The 27,078-nt window shown below is 45.0% G+C and overlaps 1 long non-coding RNA gene across 2 annotated transcripts; it reads right to left on the bottom strand.

Annotated features, from left to right (window-relative positions):
- Nucleotides 1-555: 555 nt before the first annotated feature.
- Nucleotides 556-27,078, bottom strand: LOC121025876 (uncharacterized). 2 transcript variants are annotated; one of them, XR_005788181.1, is made up of 4 exons: nt 26,796-27,078; nt 25,489-26,097; nt 22,040-22,234; nt 556-790 (listed from the first exon to the last, which is right to left on the bottom strand). It is a non-coding gene; the product is annotated as an uncharacterized LOC121025876 (long non-coding RNA). The 2 variants fall into 2 exon arrangements; XR_005788180.1 differs by lacking the exon at nt 26,796-27,078 and having other exon boundaries at nt 25,489-26,352.

Genomic DNA, 27,078 nt, shown 5'->3' with positions numbered 1-27,078 from the left:
TCGGTTAAGCGTCCGACTTCAGCCAGGTCACGATCTCGCGGTCCGTGAGTTCGAGCCCCGCGTCGGGCTCTGGGCTGATGGCTCAGAGCCTGGAGCCTGTTTCCGATTCTGTGTCTCCCTCTCTCTCTGCCCCTCCCCCGTTCATGCTCTGTCTCTCTCTGTCCCAAAAATAAATAAACATTGAAAAAAAATTAAAAAAAAAAAAAAAAAGAAAAGTCATCATGGTTGTCACAACAGAGTCATGTTTCTATGGCAACCATGAAGTGTATGCCGGTCTTCCACACTTGAAATGCTTCCCATCTTGCAGCCATCGGTTCCTGGGTCTTGAGAAGCTGCATCCTCTCAGCCACCCAACACTATGGCTTTAGACAGCTGCATGAACAGCTCTGCCCTGGGACGTAAATATCCAAGACTTTCCATGGCATGTTTGAAATAATCCTGTATCCATCCACCCATTCATTCAGTTAACAGGCACTATGACCAAATTCTACACCACCCCTTGGTTAAGGTTTAGGTTTCGCCAAAATAGAAATAAAGACCAAGCATCTGAATAGGGTGGTGTGGTAAATTCAGATGTTAAATCTGAAAAGATATGGTTCTTTCCCATGAAAGAACCTTAATTCCAACCTTCCAAGTTTTTATAATTGATCATTTAAAATTATGCTTTAGGTGGGCCTGGGTGGCTGCATGGGTTAAGTGTCCAAGTGTCCAACTCTTTATCTCATCTCAGGTGTTGACCTCTGGGTTGTGAGTTCAAGACCAGCACTGGGGTTTGCCCTGGATGTGGAGCCTAGTCAAAAAAAAATTAATTAAATAAATAAATAAATATATGCTTTAAAGCCCTGCACCCCTCTCCACATCTTTAACGGCTGTCCTCTTTACTTATATTCTCACCTTTGCACAGAAATACTTCTCCTGGATACTAAATTCACATATCCCTGTGCCTCCCCTCCTACTCAGTCTTCATCCATCATCTAAGAAGACCGTATTTCCCCATGCTTCAGTGGAAAATACAATTTCCAGCTCAACAACTTTTTTGTCACATGTACAGATCAGAAATGTTGAAATGATTGTTCAAATGAAGACAGACAGGAGTTTAGGAAAAAAAAAAAAAAGAATTCCTTACCCCAGAAAAGAATGTAATTGCTTGAAAATAGTTAAGGAGCACATTGGAACAAGATGAGTTACATAAAAGCTAGAATTTTAAAATACCTCCCATAGAGTCAGAGTCACATAACTGGAAGGCTGTGCCTTAGACAATGGGCTTTCAAATGAAGCTCACATTTTCTATGACATATCTCATGCTTTTGCTTCACTGAAAAGGGTTCTGTAAATATTTTTCATTCAGTTTAGCAATAATTATTATTTTTTTTATCGTCACTCTAGGAATAGCTGTCTTATGTGTCTGCTGTTGTATGCTTGTTTGTTTCTCAAGGGATTCGCATGTATGGAATAAAATCATGTGAAATTATAATGTTCCCAACTCTGACATGGTTAAATATATTATCTAAATGCATTTTCTAGGGATGTCTGGGTGGCTTAGTTGGTTAAGCATCCAACTTCAGCTCGGGTCACGATCTCACAGCTCGTGAGTTTGAGTCCCGCATTGGGCTCTGTGCTGACAGCTTGGATCCTGGGGCCTGCTTCTGATTCTGTGTCTCCCTCTCTCTCTGCCCCTCCCTTGCTGCCCCTGCCCTGCTCACAATCTTCCCCCCTCTCTCTCTTGAAAATAAATAACCATTTAAAATTTTTAAAAAATGTAAGTGCATTTTCTAATATACCATATTTAGACAACACAATGATGGTGATATATAATGGTGGGTATACAGAACTCTTGGAGTTTTCTGTTTATTTAAAATTCATTTTATGCATCATAAAAACCATGATGCTAGACTCTCTTGTGGTATGTGTCCATGAAAAAGAAAATCTACCCAAACACTATGCATGAATCAAAATATATAAATAAATATAAATGTAAAAAAATGTTTGAATTAATAAAAATTCATGATAAGAGACAAACTGTCTTTATCAAATAATTCCAAATGTACACACCATGCCTCTATGAGGAGAACCTTATTTCCACCTCTCACACTAGAGCCCAGGGCTGACTTTGTTTCATTTCTAAAAAGTAGAGTAGATGAATGGGTGATAGTTACTGTACATTGGAAAAAGTAGACAAACACCACCTTAATCCTGCGATGAGAGTCAATAGCTCCAGTGATCCAGTGAGGTCTCATGGGTATCATGCCCTCCCATCCTCCCAGAGGTGAGGTGACGAGAAGGGCACCTCAACCTTTTTTCTTTCTCAGAACCCTCGGGAGAAAAGTAACAGGCTATGCACGCACTCCTCAACACACAGGGTCATGACAGCATTCTGGCAGTTCCACAAACACTTCACCAGAGTTACCATATGACACAGCAATCCCACTCCTAGGTACACAGTCAGGAGAAAGGGCCACATGTGTCTGCATAAAAACTTGTATACAAATGTACATAGCACCAGCTTGAATGTATACTAATTAATAAAAGAATAAAGACAATTTGGTACATTATTTGACAAAAAAAGAAAGGAAGTACTTATATGTGTGACAGTGTGGATGAAACTTGAAAAATGTTGAACTCGATGAAAGGAGCCAAAAATGCAAAAGACCACATATTGCATGATTTCACTTATATAAAATGTCCAGGGAGAGTTCACCAATATGCTGTACCCAACACTTTCCATCCTGATTCTAGAAAGCTCTGTCTGGTGAGTTTATGTCACAGACTCTCCTTCCCATTTTCCTGTTCCATATTGTCCAAGCAGCAATTCAGGTTTTTTGTCACCAGACGGCACCAAAGGATCGCCATATTGTTCAAGCGGCTGTTCAAGATTTTGTCGCCAGATGGCACCAAAGGATCACCATATTGTTCAAGCGGCTGTTCCGGTTTTTGTCACCAGATGGCACCAAAGGATAACCATATTGTTCAAGCAGCTGTTCAGGTTTTTGTCAGCAGATGGCACTGAAGTGTCATCATCATTAAACTCCGCTCCCAAAAATTTTCTGCAAGGAGAAGAAGGAGGAAGAGGAGGAGGAGAAGGAGGAGGAGGAGGGAGGAGGAGGCAGAGAAGGAGGAGAAGGGAGGGGGAGGTTGGAGGGGGTGGACGGAGGAGAAAAGAACCAAACAAACTCCCTTAAAATCCAAGATTTGTATATATACAAATTGATCCTAACACTGGCTGAAGGAACTGTTAGGTGTAAAAAGGATTGTGAAAACATACACTCTAGGGCCTGCAAATGATGAAACACCAGGTGGCAGTGGTGTGCCTTGGCATTGAGTGGCAGGTTTGTGAAGGCAGTACATGTCAGAACAGGGGATAAGTGAGCTGAAACTGGATGGGCCATCAGAGAGGAATCTGGGCAGCTGTGTCCTGTGTGATGCAGAAAGGATGACAGATGGTGTGTGAGGAGGTGTGGGCAGCTTACACAAGGGTTGGGTGATCAAGAATGAATGCTTTGTTCTCTGGTAGACACCCTCAGAACAGTCTACACTGCACATTAGCTGACAGTGGTGAGAGGATAGAGAAATCAATGAGCATGATGCAGTTTGGGGTCAATAGCAAATGGAACTGCTTTAATATACATATGAAGTTCCAAGCAGACTTGGTATCGTGGTAAACAAACCTTTTCATGATTGTTTTTATAGTCTTTTCAGCATGTACTTCTTTCAATGAAAAGAGAACAATAAAAATGGAGATAAATGTCATGGCACCTGGTGGTGAGATCCAGGATGACAGCTCTTAAGAGTCTCAGACCAAGGGTACATGGTAAGGAAGAGGGAGGATGGAGGTTGGGAGACTGACTTCATGGAATCAGCCAGCTTTTTGGATTTTCCCTTAATTGGAATAATCATCTGTATATATCACTTTCCTAGAATATAAACACTATTTCTGGGATATCTAAACCTGAGATTGGAAGTCCAGCTCCAGGCTTACCTGAGACTAAAGCTGCAACTGTGAGTGTGTAGTGAGGTAGTAGAGCTGGAGGAGGACATGCAAACACACACACACCGTGTCAATACAAAAGGCACATCACATTAATATGAGAAAGGCTAAGAACCATGATACTTTCAATAGATGCAGAAAAAAAAAAACATTTGACAAAGTACAACATCCATTCATGATTAAAAAAAAAAAACAAAAAAAAAAACAAGAAAGGAGTGTTAAAGGAACATGCCTCAACCTAATGAAGGCCATATATGAAAAACCCACAGTCCACATCATCCTCAATGGTGAAAAACTGAGAGATTTTCCTCTATGGTCAGGAACAAGACAGGGATGTCCACTATCATCATTGTTATTTAACATAGTATGGGAATCCTAGCCATAGCAATCAGACAACAAAAAGAAATAAAAGGTATCAAATTGGCAAGGAAGAGGTCAAACTTTCAGCATTTGCAGGTGACATGATACTCTTTATAGAAAACCTGAAAGACTCCACAAAAGATTGCTAGAACTGATACACAGATTCAGTAAAGTCATAGGACACAAAATCAATGTACAGAAATCTGTGGATGGAGCTATAGTGCATTATGCTAAGTGAAATAAGAGACAGATACCATATGATTTCATTCATATGTGGAATTAAAGAAGAAAAGTAGATGGGGACCCCTGGGTGGCTCAGTCAGTGAAGCATTGAACTCTTGATTTTGGCTCAGGTCGTGATCTCATGGTCCGTGGGATCAAGCCCCATGTGGGGCTTTGTGCTGACACCATGGAGCTCGTCTGGGATTCTCTCTATCCTCTCTCTGACCCTCCCCCCACTCATGCACTGTCTTTCCCAAAATAAATACACATTTTTTTTTTTAAAGAAAAAAAGGATGCACATAGGGGAAGAGAAACAAAAGTGAGAGGGAAGCAAACCATAATAGACAGCTAACTTTAGAGAAAAAACAGGGTTGGTGGAGGGAGGTGGGTGGTGGATGGGCCAAATGAGTGATAGGTATTAAGGAGAGCACTGGTTGTGATGAGATTTGAGTGTTATATGCAAATGTTGAGTCACTAAATTCTACGCCTAAAACTAATTTTTTCATATGTGTTAAGTAACTAGAATTTAAATAAAAACTTGAAATCAAACAAGAAAGAAATCTGTTGCATTTGTATACACCAATAGTGAAGCAACAGAGAGAGAAATCAAGAAATCAATTACATATATAGAATTACGCCCCAAATAATAAGATACCTAGAAATTAACCTAAGGAAAGAGGTACTCTGAAAACTACAAACACTGATGAAAGAATTTGAGGATGACACAAAGAAGTGGAAAAACATTCCATGCTCATGGATTGGAAGAACAAATATTATTAAAATGTCTATACTACCTAAAGCAATCTACAATGGTGGTCCCCCACTCCCGCGAAGTCACCATATTGATGCCGAACTTAGTGTGGACACCTGATGGGCATAGCGCACTACAGCCCAGAACTCCTGGGCTCAAGCGATCCTCCTGCCTAAGCCACCTGGGTGGCTGGGACTACAGGCACGTGCCACTGTGCCCGGCACCAGGATTTTGTTTTGTATTAACCCAAACCTCTAACCCTGATTATATTCAAGACCCCCTTTCCCTCACGTCCATGAGTTAATGTTCACAGATTCATTGTCTCTTTGAGCACGTCCAGCACCATGTTTGTAAACCTTCTGATCCTAATAAAAATGGGACAAGGACCCTTATTCATGGCTCTTGTCTTTTCCTGGATATTAGCCATCTCTCGCTTTTAATCCTGTGTCCCACTTTCTTGCTAGACAAGAAAGAACTCTAGACTTGGAGTCTACGACAGATGGTGACCCTGATGTGATAGAAGGAAAGGGGACTATGGGCCAACATGGACAAGGAGCCAAAGTGATAAGGCGGTGCCACACAAGGACTGCAGGATGGCGTGGAATGATTAAGGAGCTCCAAGAAACGGAGAGAGAAAAAAAAAAACGCATCAGGTACAGTCTCTGCCTGAAGAGGTAAGGGATAAAGCGAAACTATATTAGGATTCACTGCCATGGAACTTTTTCAGAGATCTCCCATGGGAAACTCCCCAGCCCCTGAACAAAAGCGCTATATTCGAATTCTTCAGTCACTAGGAGAGACAGCAGGAATGACTCTAACTTATAAGGCTCTCTTTAAATTATTTCTGACTGTCCAACAGAATTGCCTTTGGCTTCCAGAACAAGGAACTTGTGATCTTGACGTGAGGGAATGAGCAGGGAAAATATTAAAGGCCAGGCATTCTGAAGGGGCTAATGTCCCCCCACTCCCACCCCCCCAGGTAATCCTCACCTGATCCATCCTCTGCACTGCCCTTCTCCCACTGAGCTCGGAGGATGTAGGTGAAAACATAGAGTTATCTAAAAAGAAGGAAAAACCTCGGCGCGCCGGGGCGCTGGTCAGGCTGTGCCTCTGGCATCTCTACAGCAAAAAGATACTCCCCCTCCCCCCAAAAGGGTGGGACGATATCGAGCCTCAAAACACCTCATCAACCTGCTCTGATAAGGTCCTTTCCCCAATGCAAAAGTGCCTTAAAGAAGCCCATAAGGCCGGTGAATTCCACCTGCTTCCCGTTGTCAGGCAAAATGGACAATATGTCCATGAAAGCCTGCCCTTCCAAATAGTAAAAGAATTACAGAAGGCAGTTCAACTCTATTGCCTTCATAGCCCTTTTACGATCGGGATTTTGGAAACTGTTTGCCTTATTCCATGTGTGCCTGGGACTGGAACTCTCTCCTGACCCCGGCCCAATATGCTGTCTTTGCTCAGGAATTTCATCACTAGTGCTATGCAGAACCTCGATGCTGCTATTCCAGTGACTTTTGAACAATTGTCTGACACAGGGCAATATGTCCAACCAAGGCAGCAAGCTCAGCTCCCGATCATCGTCAGGGAGCAATGCACTGATGTAGTGTGACAGGATTTCATAAAATCCCCCTTTCAGGAAAATCATCATGGTCCTTTACTAATATCCGACAAGGGGCCACTGAAAACTATATGGCTTTTATCAATCACCTCCAAGAAGCTATTCAAAGACAGCTTGATAATATGGAAGCAACTGAATCAATGTTTCTTTCCCTGGCTGTTGAAAATGCGAATGAGGATTGCAAAAGAGTTCTTAAGCATATCAAACCCAATGCAAGTAGCCCTGCAGCCACTATCAGTGAATATGTTAAAGCCTGTCAAACTGTGGGAACAGAATCCCACAAAACAATGCTACTTGCCTTGGCCCTCAAACAATCTAACCCAACCTGTTTTGGCTGTGGAAAAGTGGGACACTTAAAAAAGGATTGCCCCTTTATAAACACTCCCCAAACCTCCCTCTTGCCGGGATTGTGCCCTCAATGCAAGAAAGGGAATCATTGGGCAAATAACTGTAGATCTAAATTTGATAAAGACAGTCGCCCCCTCAGTTTGGGAAACTCCCAAACGTGTGCCCCCCTCCACACCCAGGACAACAAAGGGAGGGGATGGCTCCTTTCTGCCCACAAGAAAAGTCACCCTCCCCCACCCAAGGCCTGGGCTACTCAAACCCATGGGGTCCCTATGTGCTGCCACCAAAGGAAGCACAGGATTAGATTTAGAATCCCAGGAGACCATCACACTTAATCAGTTTGGGCATGTATACCTCATCCCTACTGGCATATTTGGCCTGCTTCCCAAAGGCTATGTTGGTCTCTTTCTTGGAAGATGTAGCCCTACCAAAGCCAGACTTCTAGTTCTTCCAGGGGTGATTGATAGTGATTTCACCAGGGAAATTAAAATTATGGCGCAGGCCTCCAAATTAATAACCATTAACAAAGGCCAGCGATTGGCTCAACTCCTTATCCTTCCTTATTGGGTCCCTGGAGCTGCGAACAAACCTAGAAGAGAAGGCAAGTTTGGGAGCACAAACTCGCCTTTAGAACAATACTGGCTTGCCAACATTTCTCAAGACAAACCTCTCTTGCAAATAAAGATCAAAGATAAACTTTTCTCAGGGTTAATTGATACAGGGGCTGATGTAACCGTTATATCCCCCTCACAATGGCCTCACTGGGCTACTGTCCGTACGGCCACCCTAGTTGGAGTTGGAGACAGCCAGCCTTCCCGACAAAGTCTGACATTTTGCAAATGTTTAGGGCCCGATGACCAAATAGTCTACATACAGCCCTATGCGATGAGTATCCCTATCAATTTATGGGGAAGAGACTGTTATGCCCAGAATTCGTGATCCCCAAAGACCACTAGGGAGCCGAGTCCGATGCAAAAGCAAAGAGCCTTTATTCGAGCTAGCTCGAGCTCAATCCCCTACCTGCACCGACGCAGCGGTGAGATACCAGGGAAAGAGAGCGAGTTTCAAAAGGACAAAGGTTTTATTGGGGCCTGGGGGCAGTTGGTGAGGTAATGGCTATGGCCTCAGCCGATTGGCTGGGGAAGGGTCCTGGGGAAGGGTCCGAGTCCTGTTAGGCAGGTGAGGGGGGGGTTACTCAAGGGGAGGAGGTGTGGTCAAGGTGAAGGACACAGAACAAGATGGAGCCGGCTGGCGTAGGCCCGCCCTTTCATTCCCCCCTTGTCATGTAGCTTAGGGACCCAATCATGGGACCGGCTGCATTTATGGTGACAAGGGGAACAGAGTTTGGAGGTTTACGCAAAGTTCTGGGAACCAAGTGTCCCTGGGGTGGCTCTGGGACGTCTGATTAAGTATTGTCCCCAAGCTGGTGTCTATGATCTGCCAGGTGATGTTTTGGGGGGCGTGGGGACTCCTGGCAGCATGAGCAATGACAAGGAGAGTTAACAGAGTTACCAATATTAGGTAGGTCAAATGCGCTGTAGCTTGAGCTTGAGCGGGTTGTGTTGGTCCCGACTGATGGCCCATCGCGTGACAACGTCCTTCCGGATCGAGGAGGGGTCCGCTGGCTGAGCGTGGGTGTGATGGACCCAGGTCGCGATGCCGTCTACCTTGAGAGCGGTGGGGGTTGTCAACACCACGATGTAGGGTCCCTACGGCTCGAGAGTCTCTCGGTGGTGCCTCTTGACGTAGACCCAGTCTCCCGGCCTGTACTGATGAGGTGTCGGGATCGGGCCAGCCTTGTAGATGGCATGGAGGCGTGGCCAAATGTCCTCGTGCGCCCTCTGGAGCCCGCTCAAGGAAAGAAAAAGTTCTTGATCTTTAAACTCAGCAATAAGTTCAGCTCGAAGGCTGGGAATAACAGGGGGTGGCCTGCCAAACATGATCTCGTAGGGAGTAAAACTCAGAGTGTAAGGAGTGTTTCTAACCTGGTAAAGGGCGTACGGTAGGAGAGTCACCCAGTCCCCGCCAGTCTCCATGGTTAATTTGGTAAGGGTCTCTTTTAGGGTTCTATTCATTCTTTCTACCTGTCCTGAGCTCTGGGGCCTATAAGCACAATGTAATTTCCAGTTTGCCCCCACCGCCTTGGCTACTGCCTGTGTTACCTGCGAGATAAAACTGGTCCATTGTCTGATCCTACCATGGCAGGAAAACCATACCTGAGTAAGATGTCTTCTAGTAGCTTCTTAGCCACCGTCTGAGCCGTTTCATGCTTGGTTGGGTATGTCTCCACCCAGCCAGAGGAGGTGTCTGTAAATACCAGGTCCTCGTGTAGTGCCTCGTCGAAGATGGTGGGTGAATTTTTGAATCCCTGAGGTAGCCGTGTCCAGGTGAGTTGCCCACTGTAGCCCTCCTCCGGATCATGCCACTCGAAGGCGAACAAGGGTTGGCTCTGGGGTGCCAACAGCAGACTGAAGAAGGCGTCCTTTAAATCTAGTACAGTATACCAGACCCTGGAGGGCGCCAAGGAGCTCAAGAGAGTATATGGGTTGGGAACAGTTGGGTGTATGTCCACGACCCTCTTATTTACTTCCCGGAAGTCTTGTACCGGTCGGTAGTCATTTGTGTGAGGCTTTTTGACCGGCAGTAAGGGGGTGTTCCAGGCAGACTGGCAAGGAACTAGTACCCCTAGGCTTCGTAGTCTCTGGATGTGTGGCTGGATCCCCTTCCAGGCCTCCTGAGACATGGGGTATTGTTTGATCCTTACCGGACTCTCTCCTGGCTTGAGCTCTACCAGGACTGGGGTCCTGTGAGCGGCTAGTCCCATCCCCCCTGTCTCTGCCCAAACCGAGGGGAATTCTCCTAGCCATCTGTCTATATTATGCTCTCTCGGGAGCGCCTCCTGGTGGAGGAGGTATTCATCCTCCAGTTTCATGGTCAGGACCTGGATGGGGTGGCCCTTGCCATCGGTGACCTGAGGCCCCCCTTGTCTGAAAGTTATCTGAGCTCCAATCTTGGTCAGTAAGTCCCGTCCTAACAGCGGGTAGGGGCATTCTGGTATTACCATAAAGGAGTGGGATACCTGGCCCGTTCCCAAATCTACTGTTCTTCGGGTAGTCCATGAATACTGGCTCATACCAGTTGCCCCTTGTACCCAGGACTTCTTGCTAGCTAGTTTTCCTTGTGGGGTGCGGAGGACCGAATGTTGTGCTCCGGTGTCGACAAGGAAGTCAATAGGGGTCCCCTCCACTTTAAGAGTTACCCTGGGTTCGGGGAGAGGGTCCGAACCCTGACTCCCCTAATCACTTAGTTCATCCAGCTCTAGGACTTTTACTCGATCAGTCTTGCTTCCCTTCCTGCCAGCTCTTTTTGGACAATCTCGGGCCCAATGCCCTATCTCCTTGCAGTATGCGCACTGATCCTTCTGCAGCCTCTGCTTCCCCCCCTTGGTGCTTTTACCTTTTCTTGTGTCGTCTGCCAGCTGCCGGAGACGGCGGTCTCGTTCCTCGGGGAAGTCAGCAGTGGTAGCTAGTAGTATTCTGGCCAGGTCTCGAGTCTGCTTACTGCTGGCAGCCACCATGGCGCGAGCCTGCTTGTCCTCAGGAGGCTCCCGGTTATTATATACCTTTTCGGCTACCACCAGTAAGTCCTGCAGACTTTTTTCTCCTAGTCTATCTATTTTCTGTAATTTTCTCCTAATGTCTATGGCCGATTGGTTTACAAAGGCCATGATAACAGCTGCCTTGCTTTCCGGAGCCTCTGGATCCATGGGGGTATAGGTACGGAATGCCTCCATGATCCGTTCTAAAAAGGCAGCCAGAGATTCATCTTTTCCCTGTTGTACATTTCCTACCTTGGCCAAATTGGTTGGCTTTCTAGCAGCCATTCGGAGACCCCCCATTAGAGTCTGGCGGTAGACCCGGAGCCTCTCCTTACCTTCTGCCGTGTTGAAATCCCACTGGGGCCGAGTTAAGGGGAAGGAGGCATCTATCTGAGCCTGGTTGGTGGTGGGATTGCCGTCTGCGCCTGGAACTAGTTTTCGGGCCCCACTGAGGATTCTTTCTCTTTCTTCAGTCGTGAACAGGACCTGCAAAAGCTGCTGGCAATCATCCCACGTGGGCTGATGGGTAAAAAGAACAGAGTCTAATAAATCAATAAGCCCTGCCGGTTTCTCGGAAAACTTAGGATTCTGAGCTTTCCAATTGTAGAGGTCACTAGTGGCGAAAGGCCAATAGTGATGGGGCTGATTCCCCTCCGCGTCTGGGGGTCCGGTGGCTCGCAGGGGCAGAATAGTGGAGTCGGCGGCGGAGGCGGATTGCCCCCTCTGAGCCCTTTGTCTGGTAAAGGGCGGGCTTCCCCCTGGAGCGTTTCCGCCTCCCGCTCTTGGAACAGCGTCTGCCTCCCCCGGAGGGGGAGGATGGTGTTCTTCCGGCATCCTAGAGGGGTTATACGGGGGAGGAAAAATTAATTCTTCTTCAGTACCCCCCTGTAGGACAGGGTAGAGGGGTGCTGAAGGCTGGGTAAGACTTTTCCTCTTCTCTGTCTCCTGCAAAGCAAGAATGGGTTTTGGCCCCGGAGGGAGCAGGGTTAGGAAGGGCTTAAGCCAAGAGGGTGGGTCTTCTACAAGGTCCTGCCAAGTGATAATGTAAGGGAGCTGATCAAGATGGCCCGCCTTAGGCTGAGAGATGATACTCCTGACTCGGTGGATGGTAGGGAGGTCGAAGGTCCCCTCTGGTGGCCATCCGACATTGAAAGTTGGCCACTCGCTAGAACAAAAAAAACTGCAACCGACCCTTTCGGACTTCCACACTGAGGTTGTTAGCTCTTCCCCTCACATCCTTAAAGTGATCAATCATAATACTTAGAGGAGTAGTCTGAGTCTGTCCCATAACGTCCGTCCAGTAAGTCCACAGAACAAAACAGAGAAACACAAAAACAGACAAACAGAGGGCCCCTAGAAAGTCTTCCAACTCCATGGAAGCAAAACTGCAAGCTAGCTTAGACCTTTGAGGGGATTCCATGTCCCTCCAAAACCGATGAGGGGATTCCACGTCCCTCCAAAGACGACGGCCTCACGCCGACCAGCGGGAGCGACCCGCCTCGTCTCAGACCTTTGAGGGGATTCCACGTCCCTCCAGAAGGGAGGATCGGAACGTCTTCCGAAACTCCCGGCCCGTGGTCCTCCAGTGCGTCCACTTAGACCGCGTCGGGCACTACCAGAATTCCAGAAATGAGCTCACACAGAAAAGACAGAACAAACAGACACTAACCGTGGCCAGTCAGGCTCTCCGGGTCGGGGGTCCCTCGGGGTTCTTGGGGATCCCGGGCCGAGCGCCCAAATGTTATGCCCAGAATTCGTGATCCCCAAAGACCACTAGGGAGCCGAGTCCGATGCAAAAGCAAAGAGCCTTTATTCGAGCTAGCTCGAGCTCAATCCCCTACCTGCACCGACGCAGCGGTGAGATACCAGGGAAAGAGAGCGAGTTTCAAAAGGACAAAGGTTTTATTGGGGCCTGGGGGCAGTTGGTGAGGTAATGGCTATGGCCTCAGCCGATTGGCTGGGGAAGGGTCCTGGGGAAGGGTCCGAGTCCTGTTAGGCAGGTGAGGGGGGGTGGTTACTCAAGGGGAGGAGGTGTGGTCAAGGTGAAGGACACAGAACAAGATGGAGTCGGCTGGCGTAGGCCCGCCCTTTCAAGACTTATTGAGTCAATGGAATATTCATCTTAAAACAAGTTTTTCCTAGCCACTGCTCAAATTGAGCCCCTCCCATTAAAATGGAAAACTAACAAACCCGTATAGGTTGAGCAGTGTCCAATAAAAGGGACCAATTGATTCATCTCCAATAATTAGTAGATGAACAATTAAAAAAACGGGCATATAGAGCCTAGTAATAGCCCTTGGAATACTCCTATCTTTTGTGTTCCAAAAGAAACTTGCAAGTGGCGACTTCTTCGTGATCTCAGAGCTATTAATGCAGTAATTGAGCCTTTTGGTCCCTTACAGCTAGGAACCCCCTCTCCCTCCATGTTGCCTCAAAATTGGCTGATTTATTATTGATTTAAAAGACTGCTTTTTCACAATCCCCTTAGCTGAACAAGATAGAGAGAAATTTGCCTTTACCATTCCTGTTGTTAATCACTGCTGGCCATCACCCCATTACCACTGGAGAGTCCTACCCCAAGGGATGTTTAATAGCCCAACAATATACCAATTTTATGCCAATAAAGCATTAGAGTCGATTAGGACGCGGTTTCCTTCTTTGATCATTTATCACTATATGGATGATATCCTTTTTTGTGACCCACATCAACAGCCTCTAGGTGAGCTCGTTGCCATGCTCCCTGATCAACTAAACCAACAGGGTTTAAAACTAGCCCCTGAAAAAGTACAAAGGTCGACTCCATTTTCTTACCTGGGGCTACGCATGTTTAATACTCAAATTCGTCCCCTCATTCAGACTATTCCTAATAATGTTCGTATTCTTAACGATGTACAAAAATTGTTGGGCACCATAAACTGGATTCGTCCTCTCCTGGGCATTACTAACGCCCATTTAACCAACCTCCTGGCACTGCTTTCTGGTGATCCCAACTTAACATCACCGCGCTAGCTCACCCCGGCAGCAAAGAAGGAGCTGGACGATGTTCAGTCCATTCTCACCTCTCGTAGTTATGATAGGAAAGATCCCAACCTTCCTCTACAGCCATATATTCTTAATCCTAAGGATTTTTCTACGGCATTAATTGGGCAAGCTGTTGTTTAAAAAGTTTTAAAAATAGAATGGCTCTTCACCCACGTAAGTCTTTTTTTTTTTCTTTTGGTTTTGATATTATTTTTTGTTTGTTTTTTTAATATGAAATTTATTTTCAAATTGGTTCCCATACAACACCCAGTGCTCATCCCAACAGGTGCCCTCCTCAATACCCATCACCCACCCCTCCTCCCTCCCACCCCCCATCAACCCTCAGATTGTTCTCAGTTTTTAAGAGTCTCTTATGGTTTGGCTCCCTCCCTCTCTAACCTTTTTTTTTTTTTTTCCTTCCCCTAACCCATGTCCTCGTGTTAAGTTTCTCAGGATCCACATAAGAGTGAAAACATACGGTATCTGTCTTTCTCTGTATGACTTATTTTACTTAGCATAACACTCTCCACTTCCATCCATATGGCTACAAAAGGCCATATTTCATTCTTTCTCATTGCCACGTAGTATTCCATTGTGTATCTAAACCAAAATTTCTTTATCCATTCATCAGTTGATGGACATTTAGGCTCTTTCCATAATTGGGCTATTGTAGAAAGTGCTGCTGTAAACATTGGGGTACAAGTGCCCCTATGCATCAGCACTCCTGTATCCCTTGGGTAAATTCCTAGCAGTGCTACTGCTGGGTCATAGGGAAGATCTATTTTTAATTTTTTGAGGAACCTCCACACTGTTTTCCAGAGCGGCGGCACCAGTTTGCATTCCCACCAACAGTGCAAGAGGGTTCCCATTTCTCCACATCCTCTCCAGCATCTAGAGTCTCCTGATTTGTTCATTTTAGCCACTCTGACTGGTGTGAGGTGATATCTGAGTGTGGTTTTGATTTGTATTTCCCTGATGAGGAGCGATGTTGAGCATCTTTTCATGTGCCTGTTGGCCATCTGGATGTCTACTTTAGAGAAGTGTCTATTCATGTCCTTTGCCCATTTCTTCACTGGATTATTTGTTTTTTCAGGTGTGGACTTTGGTGATTTCTTTATAGATTTTTGGATACTAGTCTTTGTCCGATATGTCATTTGCATATATGTTTTCCCATTCCATTGTTTGCCGTTTAGTTTTGTTGATTGTTTCCTTGGCTGTGCAGAAGCTTTTTACCTTCATGCGGTCCCAATAGTTCATTTTTGCTTTTAATTCCCTTGTCTTTAGGGATGTGTCAAGTAAGAAATTGCTGCGGCTGAGGACAGAGAGGTTTTTTCCTGCTTTCTCCTCTAGGGTTTTGATGGTTTCCTGTCTCACATTCAGGCCCTTTATCCATTTTTAGTTTATCTTTGTGAATGGTGTAAGAAAGTGGTCTAGTTTCATCCTTCTGCATGTTGCTGTCCAGTTCTCCCTGCACCATTTGTTAAAGAGACTGCCTTTTTTTCCATTGGATATTCTTTCCTCCTTTGTCAAAGATTAGTTGGCCATACTTTTGTGGGTCCAATTCTGGAGTCCCTATTCTATTCCATTGGTCTATGTGTCGGTTTTTGTGCCTATACCATGCTGTCTTGATGATTATAGCTTTGGAGTAGAAGCTAAAGTCTGGGATTGTGATGCCTCCCGCTTTGGTCTTCATCTTCAATATTACTTTGGCGATTCGGGGTCTTTTGTGGTTCCATACAAATTTTAGGATTGCTTGTTGTAGCTTGGAGAAGAATGCTGGTGCAATTTTGATTGGGATTGCATTGAATGTGTAGATAGCTTTGGGTAGTATTGACATTTTAACAATATTTATTCTTCCAATCCATGAGCATGGAATGTTTTTCCATTTCATTATATCTTCTTCAATTTCCTTCATAAGCTTTCTATAGTTTTCAGCATACAGATCTTTTACATCTTTGGTTAGGTTTATTCCTAGGTATTTTATGATCCTTGGTGCAGTTGTAAATGGGATCAGTTTCTCTTTTTGTCCTTCTGTTGCTTCTTTATTAGTGTATAAGAATGCAACTGGATTCTGTACATTGTTTTTGCATCTTGCGACTTTGCTGAATTCATGCATCAGTTGATGCCTTTGATTTCCTTTTGTTGCCTGATTGCTGATGCTAGAACTTCCAACACTATGGTAAACAGCAGCGGTGAGAGTGGACATCCCTGCCGTGTTCCTGATCTCATGGGGAAAGCTCTCAGTTTTTCCACACTGAGGATGATATTAGCTGTGGGCTTTCCATACATGGCTTTTAGGATGTTTAAGAATATTCCTTCTAGGGGCGCCTGGGTGGCGCAGTCGGTTAAGCGTCCGACTTCAGCCAGGTCACGATCTCGCGGTCCGTGAGTTCGAGCCCCGCGTCAGGCTCTGGGCTGATGGCTCAGAGCCTGGAGCCTGTTTCCGATTCTGAGTCTCCTTCTCTCTCTGCCCCTCTCCCGTTCATGCTCTGTCTCTCTCTGTCCCAAAAATAAATAAACGTTGAAAAAAAAAAAAACTTTAAAATAAAAAAAAAAAAGAATATTCCTTCTATCCTGACTTTCTCGAGGGTTTTTATTCAGAAAGCATACTGAATTTTGTCAAATGCTGTTTCTGCATCGATTGACAGGATCATATGGTTCTTTTATTTTCTTTTATTAGTGTGATATATCACATTGATTGATTTGCCAATATTGAACCAGCCTTGAGTCCCACTTGATCATGGTGAATAATTCTTTTCATATGCTGTTTTATTTGATTTGCTAGTACCTTATTGAGAATTTTGGAATCCATATTCATCAGAGATATTGGCCTGTAGTCCTCTTATTTTTGCGGTGTCTCTGTCTGGTTTCGGAATCAAAGTAATGCTGGCATCATAGAATGAGTCTGGAAGTTTTCCTTCCCTTTATATTTTTTTGGAATAGCTTGAGAAGGATAGGTATTATCTCTGCTTTAAATGTCTGGTAGAATTCCCCTGGGAAGCCATCTGGTCCTGGACTTATTTTTTGGGAGATTTTTGATAAATGATTCAATTTCTTTGCTGCTTATGGGTCTGTTCAAGCTTTTTATTTCTTCCTGTTTGAGTTTTGGAAGTGTGTGGGTGCTTAGAAATTTGTCCATTTATGCCAGGTTGTCCAGTTTTTTGGTATATAAGTTTTCATAATATTCCCTGATAATGGCTTGTATTTCTGACGGATTGGTTGTGATAATTGCATTTTCATTAAGGATTTTATCTATTTGGGTCATCTCACTTTTCTTTTTGAGAAGCCTGGCTAGCGGTTTATCAATTTTGTTTATTTATTCAAAAAACCAACTCTTGGTTTCGTTGATCTGCTCTACAGTTTTTGTTTTGTTCTGTTTTGTTTTGTTGGCTTCTATGTTGTTTATTGTTTATTTCTGCTCTGATCTTTATTATTTCTCTTCTTCTGCCGGGTTTGGGGTGTCTTTGCTGTTCTGCTTGTATTTCCTTTAGGTGTGCTGTTAGATTTTGTATTTGGAATTTTTCCTGTTTCTGGAGATAGGCCTGGATTGCAATGCATTTTCCTCTCAGGACTGCCTTTGCTGCATGCCAAAGCGTTTGGATTGTTGCCTTTTCATTTTCATTTGTTTCCATATAATTCTTAATGTCTTCTCTACTTGCTTGGATGACCCATTCATTCTTTAGGAGGGTGTTCTTTAACCTCCATGCTTTTGGAGGTTTTCCAGACTTTTTCCTGTGGTTGATTTCAAGCTTCATAGCACTGTGGTCTGAAATTATGCATGGTATGATCTCAATTCTTGTATACTTAGGAAGGGCTGTTTTGTGACCCAGTGTGTGATCTATCTTGGAGAATGTTCCATGTGCATTCGAGAAGAAAGTATATTCTGTTGCTTTGGGTTGCAGAGTTCTAAATAGACCTGTCAAGTCCATCTGATCCAATGTATCATTCAGGGCCCTTGTGTTTTTATTGATCCTGTGTCTAGATGATCTATCCATTATTGTAAGTGGAGTATTAAAGTCCCCTGCAATTACCCCATTCTTATCAATAAGGTTACTTACGTTTGTGATTAACTGTTTTATATATTTGAGGGCTCCCATATTCGGCACATAGACATTTATAATTGTTAGCTCTTCCTGAGGGATAGACCCTATAATTATTATATAATGCCCTCTTCATATCTTGTTAGAGCCTTTAATTTAAAGTCTGGTTTGTCTGATATAAGTATGACTACTGCAGCTTTCTTGTGACTTCCAGTAGCATGATAGATAGTTTTCCCATCCCCTCACTTTCAATCTGAAGGTGGCCTCAGGTCTAAAATGAGTCTCTTGTAGACAGCCAATAGATGGGTCTTGTTTTTTTGTTTTTTGGTGTTTTTTTTGTTTGTTTGTTTTTTGTTTTTTTATCCATTCTGATACCCTATGTCTTTTGGTTGGCACATTTAGTCCATTTGCATTCAGTGTTATTACAGAAAGATACGGGTTTAGAGTCATTGTGATGTCTGTAGGTTTCATGCTTGTTGTGATGTCTCTGGTACTTTGGGGTCCTTGCAACATTTCACTCACAGAATCCCCCTTCGAATCTCTTGTAGGGCTGGTTTAGTGGTGATGTATTCCTTCAGTTTTTGCTTGTTTGGGAAGACCTTTATCTCTCCTTCTATTCTGAATGACAGATTTGCTGCATAAAGGATTCTCGGCTGCATATTTTTTCTGTTTATCACATTGAAGATTTCCTGCCATTCCTTTCTGGCCTGCCAAGTTTCAGTAGATAGGTCTGCCACTACTCTTTTGGGTCTCCCTTTGTAAGTTAGAGCCTGTTTATCCCTAGCTGGTTTCAGAATTTTCTCTTTATCCTTCTATTTTGCCAGTTTCACTATGATATGTTGCACAGAAGATCGATTCAAGTTGTCTGAAGGGAGTTCTCTGTGCCTCTTGGATTTCAATGCCTTTTCCCTTCCCCAGGTCAGGGAAGTTCTCAGCTGTGATTTGTTCAAGTACACCTTCAGCCCCTTTCTCTCTTCCTCTTCTGGAATCCCCATTATACAGATATTGTTACGTTTGATTGCATCACTTAGTTCTCTAATTGTCCCCTCATACTCCTGGATTTTTTTATCTCTCTTTTTCTCCGCTTCCTCTTTTTAATAATTTTATCTTCTAATACACCTATTCTCTCCTCTGCCTCTTCAATCTGAGCTGTGGTCGCCTCCATTTTATTTTGCAGCTCATTTATAGCATTTTTTAGCTCCTCCTGACTGTTTCTTAGTCCCTTGATCTCTGTAGCAATAGATTCTGTGCTGTCCTCTATACTTTTTTCAAGCCCAGCGACTTATTTTATGACTATTATATTAAATTCATGTTCCGTTATTTTGCTTAAATCATTTTTGATCAATTCGTTAGCTGTCACTACTTGCTGGAGTTTCTTTTGAGCTGAATTCTTCCGTTTTGACATTTTGGGTAGTCCCTGGGGTGGTGTGGAACTGCAGGGCACTTCCCCTGTGCTGTCTGGACTAACTTGTGTTGGTGGGCAGGGCTGCAGTCAGACCTGATGTCTGCCCCCAGCCCACCGCTGGGACCACAGTCAGACTGGTGTGTACCTTATCTTCCCCTCTCCCAGGAGCGGGACTCACCATGGAGTGGTGTGGCCCCTGTCTGGGCTACTTGCACACTGCCAGCCTTTTGGTGCTGCTTCTATGGGATCTGGCGTATTAGCCGGGGTGGATCCGCAAGGTGCACAGGGGCGGGAGGGACAAGCTTAGCTCGTTTTGCCATCAGTGGTCCCCTGCGGGAGGGGCCTTACAACACTGGGAGGGGGCAGGCAGACCCGTCAGAGGGATGGATCCACAGAAGTACAGCGTTGGGTGTTTGCACGGTGCAAGCAAGTTCCGTGACAGGAACTGGTTCCCTTTGGGATTTTGGCTGGGGGATGGGTGAGGGAGATGACACTGACCAGTGCCTTTGTCCCCCACCGAGCTGAACTCTGTCTTCCAGGGCTCAACAACTCTCCCTCCCATTGTCCTCTAGCCCTTCCACTCTCTGAGCAGAGCTGTTGACTTAAAACATTCCAGATGTTAAGTCCCACTGGCTGTCAGAACTCACGGAGTCCGGCCCCTCTGCCTTTTGCAAGCCAGACTCAGGGGCTTGGCCTGGCCTGGTGGGCTGCTGCTCCACCGCCCCAGCTCCCTGCTGCCAGTGGGTGTAGGGCACACCACCTCTCCGCCCTTCCTACCCTCTTCCGTGGGCCTCTCGTCTACGCTTGGCTCCGGAGAGTCTGTACTGCTTGTCTTCTGGTGGTTTTCTGGGTTATTTAGGCAGATGTGGGCGGAATCTAAGTGATCAGCAGGACGAGGTGAGCCCAGCGTCCTCCTATGCCACCATCTTCCTCCTTGGTTTTACCCCCATAAGTCTTAAAAGTACTCTCACCGCACTCATATTCAACATAGCACAATTAATCCAAAAGGGATGTTGGAGATGCTGGGCGTTGTTAGGTCAGGACCCTGTAAACATCCACTTGCCAACTCGCAGCACTTTCTTTGACAAGGCCATCCTTCTTTGACAGGGCAAGAAGAACCCGGAAGAGGGGTCTCCAAGCTAGAGACCAGAGCTTGTGTTAGTCCCATCGGCCATCTTACTGTGTAAAACTTTATTCATTTTCCCAACATTCCCCCTTTTGATGCCTTTTAAAAAATCTTTTATTAGGCACCACTTTTTAGCTCTAGGGGTTGGTACCCTCGGAGGGCTAAGATACGTGCTGCAGTTTGGCAAGCAACAGTGTTTTCAATAAAACGTACCAGGGTATTTAGCATACAGGGGCCGATGGTCACAAGTAAAATTATGGAAAGGCAGGGCCCTGCCAGGGCAGGGAGCCAGGATGCCCAGTCTGTGAGATCCCATCCTCTCCACTGACTGATATTTTCTTGTTGTCTATGTTGAATTCTTTCCTTGAGTTCCTCAACCTTAGTCCTGACTATTCCTGATTGGTTTACAAAATAGCAACATTCCTCCCCCCAGAAAGATACAAGTCCCTCCTTTTTCTGAAGTGAGGAGGTCGAGGGCTCACCTATTTTGGAGGGACACTGCTTCCAGGGAGTTTATTTGGCTTTGTAAGGTTACCAGGGAGTCTGCCATCCGTTCCATGTCCAGTTTGTTGGTGCAGTCTCTATTAGCCCAACAGCAAGAAGCAAGATCAGAGCTCTGACACCAGTAAGGGGGAAAGGCTGGCAGAGTTGCATCCGAACCCCTGGGCTTGGCCCACACATTGATTCCTCAAGCTTTTGTCATGCACAGGCCAGCCAGCTTCTGGGGTGTGGCTGGAGCAGGGCTAGAGAGCTCAGGGGCCAGTGTCTTTTCGAGGGTCACTTTAAGCGGGTTGACTTGATCTGGATCACTTCGCCACGTTGAGGGTTCCTCTGACTTGGCCTTCTTAACTCTGGAGTGATGGACCCATGGGGTGATACCTGAAACTGAATCCTCTAGTTGGTGGTATATCTGTAAAGTCCACCTCCAAGTCTTCAAAAGGGGCGGGTTTCTGCTAACTGTCAGATCAGGTTTAGGGAAGATATGGTTTGCATATTTAGAGATCCATCCTGTTTTCCAGTTGTTGAAATAATCATATGCCCATGGGGTCTTATTATTATCCCCACAGAATAACAAGCACAGAAGATTGTCTATACATGAAATACTGTGACAATTTTTCTGAAGTTTACCTCAAGTTGTCTAGTTTAGGCAAACAACAAACATTTAAAGACAATCATAACTAGAATTTAACATCCATAATGGTGCATTGTTGAAACATAGTTTTTCTCCCTAAAAACCCCCCTTTCCAGAGATAGCCAAATTGAGACCAATGCATTTGTAGAACAAGTCCAGTCTTAACAAACCTGGCCTAACTATTCATATAAGCTCAGCAAGAATAGCGATTGATCATGAGGATCTTTTAAAGTTTGCTTTGCTGGAACATTTTATAAGGAATCTCTGGGTTGAACTTTTAGTAGCCTCTCCAGGCCAGAAGTCAAGACAAATACTTGCCATCAGATAGGCCTGCAATACCTGTAGAATGGGGCAAACTCCTCTTCATGAGGTCCCCAAGATATCCTGAGGTTCCTGCACCCGCCAGGAAGTGCCCTTATTTACTCACCTGGTGAGGCTGCTGGGAACTCTGTAAGCAAGGTATCAGGCCAACATTTCCAAGGGGCTTTATGGCTCCGTGTTTCATAAAGCCAACCTTAGTTCCTCAAAGCTGTCTGGTCACATCTGAGTCTATGAATGTCACTCTCAAATATGACATTCCAGTCAAAGCCTTGGTAAAATAACCAGTATTTCCGATGGTGACCTGTTACAAGATGAACAGATTCTTATTGAACTTATGCAAACAATTGTAAATGCCATCAGGGAAAGAATACTCACTGAGAGGTTTTGAATTTCAGGGGAGTTATACAGAGAGAAAAGATAAATGCTTCAGGGTATAAATGAATACTTTATGACATTTCTGTATATCATAGATATCTTAAGAGAAATTTTCCTTAATCTGGAAGAGCAAACATTAGAGAACCAGCAATATTTTCAACAAGAATCACAAAACTGTAATCTTCCTCAGTTCATTTAATCCCATGTTCCTAATTCTTGTTCAATTTGAATGCAGCTTTTTAGTTCTGGAAATTCTTACCCATTTTAGTATTAATCTTAAAGATGTCGAATACCTGTATTTGTCCCCAAAGTCCTTTTTTATAAATCTCCTTGAAGAAGAAACACGTTTTGTGAGAGAATAACAAAAATCTCAGAAACAGGCATCGTTAAAGATCTGATGAGAGTTCATTATGATGCAATTGACAAAGAAATCTGGTTATTTCTGTGACACATAACACTGTGACACATAATCAGAATATAAGTGATGACCTTATACCAAAACATTAAAACTTTTGGAATTGCATATATATTTGGGCAGTTACAACATTTATCTGTGCAATACAACCTAAGGGTTACCATTGCACGACAGTGCCTTTCCAAGTAACTTAGGATCCCAAATGAAAGGCCCTAATTGGTCAAAAAAGACTTTCATTTATCATTTAAATCCTGGGAAGTTTGCTAAAACCTTAGGAAGTTATAAGTACATCGTAAATAGGATTACAGATCATTACAAATCTTAAAACTTTATTTATTCAACCAAGGTGGCAATAAAAGAACCTAAAGGTGAATGTATAGCATTATATAGTTGTTACCAAAACCTAGTTCCTTTAACATTGAGAAGTTTTAACTAAGTAATCAAAGACCTGATAAAGATCAAACCTAAAACTTTGGTTTGCCCAGAAGACAAGGCTTTGTTTGCATTCTTATCAAGAGCAGATCAACAGTCCAAGAAAACTTTTTTATTTGAGCAGAGAGAAAAGCAGAATTTCAACCTTAAATTCCATTCATCTCAATCTTAGTCCATCCTGAGCACACATAAAATTCCTTTCCAAAGATTTCCCTTCATGAACTTTCTACAACTTTCCTTTGCCTTCAAACTTCGTCCCAAAGCCATTTCTCTCCAAATAGCCAGTCTCATTTAGGACAAAATTACTTTCATCTACCCTCAACAAAAATGTATTTCCATTCCTTATATCTTTCTTACATACCTCCTACTTGCCTACATACAGGGTTGCTTTCCTTAATTTCCATCAGTCTCAAGTACACTTAGCAGAATTTTAACTCTTAGGAAACCTTAGTCTCCAATTGAGGACTTAGTAACCAACTGAGAGGTGTTTACACCAGAATTTTTTTACATGGTAAATTCATGAACCAATTAAGTACAAAGCATGTTTTCCAATAGGTCCAAATAGCCTTAATTTCTCTGCAGTAAGAAGTTAAAAACACAAACCCGTGTCAGTAGTCAAAGCTTTAGCAACTTATTCTATTTGGAAAATACCTAGATGTCCAAGGGGGTGCACTTTACTCCTTGACCTTGAGGATGGGAGGAGGAGCCAATGGTGTTGAGGTACTGAGGAGGGTATAGGAACCAGTTACGTAGACCACACCCAAGCTGGTGCAGAAACAGCAGGGGTAGGGGGAAGGCAGAAGAGGCAAGGTGCCAGTAGAAGGCAGAGAAGGAAAACCTAATTCAAAACCTTAACTCAGAGGAGCAGATGCCATGTTTTTATTGTTCCACCAAAGTGGAAATATGGAGTCCACATCAGTCCAGAGAAGACTGGGAATTTCCCCGAAATGAATGGAGTTTCAGCAACTGCTTGGGAACATTCTTTAAAGTCCCCATCCCGAGGTAGACTAACCACAGTTGGCTCCACTTATAACTGTTAACCTGGGAAGTGAGGGAGAATCCCTCACATCTATTAGGCAGAGGAACAGGGGGAGAGAGCCAGGGTCCCCTTCAGTATGATTCTATCTCGGCCAGACCAATACGGTTCCCTTCTTGAGATTCCTCCTGATATCGGCTGGGTTTCTGGGACTTTCCTTGGTTGAGACATTTATTCTTTCAATGTCCTTTCTCCTTGCAGTAGGCCCACTGACCCCTTGCTAAGGAGGTTATGGGCCTCCCCCCTTTTGGCGGCTAGACTTTCCCCATCCTTTGGTCACGACTCTCTTGTGCCTCTGGAGTAAAGAGGGTGTAAGCCTCGCATCGCCTCTCATGATAATCCCCAGGGGAATCCCCTTGCTGCTGGTCATATTCATGGGTTTCTCAGCCCCTGCTCTGATCCCCCAGAGGAGAGCCTCTTCGTACCGGTGGGGGGAGGGAGCCCGGTGAGTCATAAGGTGGCAGAAAGACAGGATCTTCCTCCGGGTCTCCTGCACACACTAGGGAAGTGGTGGGTTGCTTCTTTGGCTCCCTGGGTGAGTCTCTGGATAAAGCAACTAAAACCTTTGCCTGGCTCTGCTTGCTATGGATGAATTGCACCCACAGCGGAGGATTTCAGGCAATTTCAAGCCAGTAGTTGATGTATGGAAATTGATCAGGGTGACCTGGGTCTCTGGAGACAACATGCCAGATGCAGCGGATCATTGGGACATCCAAGGTTCCCTCAGAGGACCCTACTACAGCAAAAGTGGACCATTCTAACTCACATAGGGTCCTTAACATGCCAGCGGTTATCTTAATTCCATAGTCTCCCAAAAACCCCTTCTTTGCTCTGTCCCGACCCCATGTTCCCGTGAGGTGGAGTCACAAAGGCAGACAGAGGGATAGGGGTGTCCCCTCTAATGAGGAGACCGGTCAGATGCCCATCTGTCCGTGTCCTGAAGGAACTTAGGGGACGTTTAGCCATAGCGGTCTCAGCTTTGTGACTTACGATCAGAAACTATTCCAATGCCACCACAGAGTGTGTGCCATTCCGTGTACCACGGAATCACAGACGAGCCCACTCAGACTCCACGGGCTTCTGGGGACCTTAAGGATGCCTGCCCGTGGAGGCACAGAAGCGAAGTTGGCAAGCAAGCTAGACCGAGTCACACATTCACACTCACATACACACCAGAGGTTATTACATTCCCTCTCACAGAATCCCTACCTGTGAGACTTCTGAGGTCTCCGGGGAGTGATCAGGCCCCCCTTCCACTCTTGTGAGTGGGCCTGGCTAGATTGGGCCCCAGCCTTACCGGTTCCGACGTCGGGTCCAGGTCCTCACCTGCCAAGTCTCCTCCAGTCCGGCAGGAATGGCGGAGCAGGGTTGGCCCGGGGCGACCAAGTGGGAGACTGCTGAAATTCAGGCAGGGTGCGCCTTCCCCCTTGCGAATCCTCATTCCATCACCGCCTCGTCATTTTCCCAAACCAGTGGCAACAATGGGCCGGCGCAGTTGGGTTTCCCAATCAGGGAACCAAATATGTTAGGGAACCAGGATGGAACGCTGGCGGAAAAACCAAGCGGCACTCGGAGGTGGAGATCTCGGTGGATCAGAGGCTTATTTCACACTGGTGGGCTCAGAGGAGACCGTTTCTCCAAAGATCTGAGCGCTGAATGCAAGTGGGAAGGGTAATTTATAGTTGTCAGCTTCCATAGGGTTTTGGCACGCGCGCGCCCGCTCCACAAACAGGGCAAGAAGAACCCGGAAGAGGGGTCTCCAAGCTAGAGACCAGAGCTTGTTTTAGTCCCGTCGGCCATCTTATGGTGTAAAACTTTATTCATTTTCCCAACAGTTTCTCAGGAATGTTATCCTCTTTTTGAAGCCAGAGCCTCCCATAATCTTTACCATCAAAATTGGCAAGCTCTAAGAAAACAATTTACCCTTACTGTGAATGAGGCCAAACAAATCATTTACTTCTGCTCAGACTGTTAATTACTATCCCCTGAATTCCTTCCCAGCAGGAACAAAACCCCGGAGCCTCAAGCCTAGTGAGATTTGGCAGACTGATGTTAACGTTTACCCTGCATTTGGTAAACATAAGTATATCCATGCATCTATAGATACTTATTCAGGTGTTATTTTTGTCTCAGCTCATACAAAAGAAAACACCAAAGTGATCATTCAGCATCTTCTGCATGCTATTGCAGCCTAGGGCTTCCCCCACACAATTAAGACAGATAATGGCCCAGACTATGTCTCCTCTTCATTTCGTGACTTCTGTGCCTTATGGAATATCTGACATATTACAGGTATTGCTTAAAACCCACAAGGCCAAGCTATTATAGAACGAGCATATAGTGCTCTAAAAACCATGTTAAAAAACAACAACAACAAAAACAAAAACAGAAAAGGGGAACATACCCATGGCGGTCTACATTACAACCTCAACTTCTCCTCGACCATGCTATGATTACTCTTAATTTTTTAAATCTTGACCCTCAGGGACTGACTACTAACTGAATGGCACTTTTCAAAACGAAGAGAAGCCCTTTCACCCTATGGTGCTGTACAAAACCCCCAAAGGGGGGGCCCACATGGTCTGGGCCCACTAAACTTCTCACCTGGGGTAGAGGATAATGCTTGTGTTCTTTCAGATTCTGGACTTCTGTGGAACCCCTCTCAGTTGGTGAAGCTGTGCCATGGCGTGGTGGAGACCCCCAGGATATCTTCCAGTGAACCAAAAATTCCAGAGAATGACTCTGAGTGAGCGGTCACCAGCCCCCTTTTTCAAGATGGATGAAGCCTCTTTATGGACTGCTCATGCTGAAGCCACTCCAGAAACGCAAGTCCTTGCCCCTGATATAACATGAGGAAGCCTTAAATGCCTGTCTAACCAGGCCGGCA

The sequence above is a fragment of the Herpailurus yagouaroundi genome, unplaced genomic scaffold (genome assembly GCF_014898765.1).
Source record: "Herpailurus yagouaroundi ecotype Mexico unplaced genomic scaffold, PumYag 67757, whole genome shotgun sequence".
Taxonomy (NCBI): Eukaryota; Metazoa; Chordata; class Mammalia; order Carnivora; family Felidae; genus Herpailurus; species Herpailurus yagouaroundi.
Note: the sequence above shows the minus strand (reverse complement) of the source record. Positions and strands in the feature narration are given on the sequence as shown.